Raw genomic sequence first — 4,532 nt, 5'->3', positions numbered from 1 at the left:
GTTACGTTACTTTTGCATTACTTTTTAAATCTGGGCAGGGCTTGCTTGTTTGTATTTAAAATAAAAAAGTTATATTTTTGGCAAATATAAAAGCCTTTTCACACCAAAAGTGAAATGAATAAGCCTCAGGCTGAAGGAAATGTAAATTTATGTCCGTACAGTAGAATGCAGAAGAAGAAATTTCAACACACTTCAGCAATAAAAAAAGACACAAATGTTTGTCTAGAGTAATTTTTGCTTATTAGTACGGTTGAACTGGATCATCGAAGGTCAGAAGCAAAGACATTGGTTAATAGAATGGGATTAAATACATAAAGGATATTTGTGTTGTTTAACATTTAATTATTGCAGGTTTGCGTCATATTCTGAGTTGCATTATTTTTATTCGTTTTGAGGAATACTGAATCTGTTTTTTTTTTGTGAGTGAGATGAATTAATGCATATTCATATTTATTTTAGAACTACAGTAACATCTGATTTCTCTCAACATGGGGACAGGAGAGCTGTCAATCAATAAATTGGAAAAAAAAAGTAACTTGCGTTACTTATTTGAAAAAGTAACTCCGATATTCTCTTGTAAATTAAAAAGTAATGCATTACTTTACTAGTTACTTGAAACAAGTAATCTGATTACGTAACTCGCGTTACTTGTAATGCGTTACCCCCAACACTGGACCTCCTGTTAATCTTGACTAAGCCCCTGTGTTGAGGTTAAGATGTGTTGCAATGTAATGTAATGTATGATTTATTAATTTCATATTTGTGAATGAGGCTCCAGTATCCCGGCAACTCTGCATAGGACAAGCAGTTTGATGGATGAATAATTGTGAATCTTGAATCATGAAAAGGACATATATGTCCAGGTCATACAGTATTTTGACCCAAAATCAAAAAAAAAAGAAAAAAAAAAGATATTTTGCAAGACAACAAAGCCTATTATATTACACTAGCCTTTAAATTCATAGGACTGGGTGATTAAAATAATGATGCTAATACTAGTATTAAAGATAATAAAAGCAGGAATTAACACTAAATACAATCATTATATACAAAGTCAGAAAGATTTTTTTTACAGAAATTAATGCTTTTATTCAGGAAGGATGCATTAAATTCATTAATAATGACAGTAAAATATTTATAATATTACAAAAGATTTCTACTTCATGTTTTTCTATTAATAGTTGAACTTGCTATTCATCATTCAAAAAATCCTGGGAAAAAAAAGTATCAGCAGCATCCTGAAAAAAATGAAGCAGCATAAATGCTTTCAACATTCATAATAATGAGAAATGATTTCCGAAAAACGTTTAGTAATGTCATTTGCCGAAGATAAAAGTATTCCCTGAAACTCACTTTGTGTTGGAAGCTAGAGCCAAAAATCACAACGTGCTCCTTTGAGCTCTGTCTCGTAAGACTGTTCTGTACTCTCCAGTGCACGTTAAGCATAATGCAATACTTTTTTCTCAACATGATAGTTACGAGTACAAAATGTAATAATATTTTTAAATAGGTTATTACATTAAAATAAACATAAGCCTAAAAATTGTACTCATTTTGTGAATTAAAATCTTAAATTAGCTTTAAGAGATTAAAGCTTTGAGCTCTTCTCTGATGTGGCTGTGTTTGCTTTCAGTCAGTCAGTCAGGTGATGATATAACAGTTCTTCTGCTTCTGTGGTTTTCAGGGGTGAAAACAATTGTCACGGGAGTCTCTTTTTTTCTTTAATCCATTGCTGTTGAACATTGTTTAAAGTTTTACTGCTTTTGTGTACAATCATTATGTCTATTTATTTCATTTGAAACAATGTTTTTTTAGGTATGCTTCTTCAAGCCATAAAGTTTGATGTTTTATGCTTTTCAGACACTCTATTTCTTTATTTCTGCTTGTATATGAACATATATATATATATATATATATATATATATGTGTGTGTATATATTGTTCCCTTTCAGCCCCATCTGGTTGGCATGCTGCACTACAGCTCATGCCATTGGTTGCATCCCAGTTTACATATTATCTGGACTGGATAATATGTGAGACGATGATGACTGTATTTCAGATCATATTATGTTGAAGATAGTTTGTCAGATGACTGGAGGATATAGTGTTTTGTTCCACTAGCCAATTTTTCAACTGATTTCCAGACGTAAGGTTCATTTATATAATTATTAATTGTTACAAGATGCTGTCTCTATTTTTTTTATCTGTATTTTTGTAAATCTCTCTCTCTCTCTCTCTGTCTCTACTGAACATATTCTATATATTGAGCTCTGAAGGAATAAACTTACAATCATATACATTTATGGGATGAAAAGGTGAATTGCATCATGGTGCTCCTGTTTTTATTTCGGCTACTGTTTTCAGCTTCAGAAATGTGCCGAAGAAGTAATAATGAATTTTAAGGTTGTAATTTGGCATGGTAATGCTTATATGCAAATGGAATCTGTACACTTCAAGATTTTGACACATTAGTGTGTCAGTGCTGCTGTATTGTTTTATTGCACGCTTAAAAGAATGCACTTTCTCGTCCACAGTGATGTGGATATACTTTAGTAAATATTTCGATACAACTATCATTGCTATAAGCATATAAATAATTGTAGGCCGTGCATTTAACTATGTGATTGACAATAAAATAAAAACAGTGGAGGGCTTTTAAAACTGCGTTCTGATGTATATTTTAGGCTAGAGCTTAATAGTAAGTCCAAACGAAACCACAGCAAAAAGAAAATAGAAAAAAGAGGGTGTATGTGTCTCCAAATACTTGTCGAGACTTTCATATAGTCATCACATCCTCCCTCTCTTCATCATTTGACTAACGGGGATTAGTTTAATTAGTTGAGATTTGCGTTAAGCATTCATAATTAGCTCGAGAACACGTTCTTAATGTGCCAATGAAACAAATGTGTCATGGCTGTCGAAATCTGCGACATCTAATCAGACGAGTTTCAGCCTTTGAAGTTGTCATTGGTGGCCTCAGCGAAGCTGATCAAACTGGAATTATCTGGGCAAAGAAAGAGATCATAAATATCAGTGAACTGGAAATGATATACTGTATAATAAATGCACAGGCATGAGTGTGTGTGTCAAGTACTAGGAACCATGGACCATATGTGTTTTAGTTGTGTTAAAGATGATGCAATTTTTCCATCATATGTATGAGAGGCTTTTTTAATGCTTCCCTGCATGCCTGTGTATGTGCTAATGGAAACCCAGGCAACATGGAAAAGACTGAAGCATCTAGACTGTTGTGCATGTGGATTTTGAAACGTTTGTATACAGTAGGTACTTGTATGATCTAGTGCAGTGGTCACCAACCTTTTTAAGACCAAGATCCCTGACCTTGGCCTTTATGAAAGACGAGATCTACCTATTGAAGAATCGATAGGAAAAGACATCCCAGATTGTACTTGTACTTTTGAGGCCTTTTATTTAGTATTTTAAGTGGTGATGCACCGATAACGGCTGATTCAGAATCACTTTTTTTTTTTATTAGGAAATTGAATGATTGTGATACTGGTGGGTTATTTTTTTTTAAGCAAATGTATTTATTGGCTATTTGCTTTATAACAAGCAAGCTGGTCTTAAACAAAAAATATCTGTAGGCATTTGAAATTAGAGGCAACCACTGCCTTAAAGTCTTAATCACGATCCAAACAAAGATGCTGCACACGTTGCATGAGGCATGAGCTGTTATTTTTTATTTGAATTAGATTGTATAATTTCAGGATTTAAAGCAAAATGGTCTGACTTTAGCCTCTTTTTTTTTGGCTACATAAAACATCTGCATGAAACAAAAACAGCAGAAGGTCTGAATGAGATGCAAATTCACTCTCATGTTGCACTAGCAGTTGTTTTTGGTTTGAAATAGATTGTACAATTTCAGGATTTAAAACAAAAACAGAATGGTCTCACTTTTTTTTTTTGCTACATTAAACACATTTGCATGAAACAAAAACAGCAGGTCTGAATGAGACGCAAATTCACTCTCTGACAGCAGGTGGCGCTTATGAACCAGCCGCGATATAGCGTTTTCTTGGTTACCGCTGTAAACAAAGCAGAGCAGCGCTTTATACGAAGAGAAGAAAATGCCATTATTGCCATCGAAACGTTTCTCAAGATAGTTCCTTTCAGTGATTTATTAATATAACCCCATACCCCCAATTCAATATTTTCTTCATATATTTCGACCATCGTGAACACAGTGAGCTGTTGTTCTCTGCCTGCTACAGTATTTTCTTGTCTTCAGCGTCTCTGGCCTCTGTTCACTGTCCTAGTAGCTCCCGAAAATAACAGAAAAATAAGTACAAAAAATACAGTACAAAGAATGGAGAAATGTAATGCATTTTTGTACTTATTTTACTTTTATTTTCGGGATCTACTGGGACAGTGATATCGCGATCGACGGGTTGGCGACCACTGCTCTATAGGGACAAATGTTTTATTTAATCAACACTGCCATCTGCTGGTCAGTAAAGAAATTAAATACGAGAAAAGCCTGACCTCTAATGGTGGATTTAGAGAACGCATAT

This window comes from Sinocyclocheilus anshuiensis, unplaced genomic scaffold, assembly GCF_001515605.1.
Source record: "Sinocyclocheilus anshuiensis isolate Anshui unplaced genomic scaffold, SAMN03320099.WGS_v1.1 scaffold2670, whole genome shotgun sequence".
NCBI lineage: Eukaryota > Metazoa > Chordata > Actinopteri > Cypriniformes > Cyprinidae > Sinocyclocheilus > Sinocyclocheilus anshuiensis.
Note: the sequence above shows the minus strand (reverse complement) of the source record.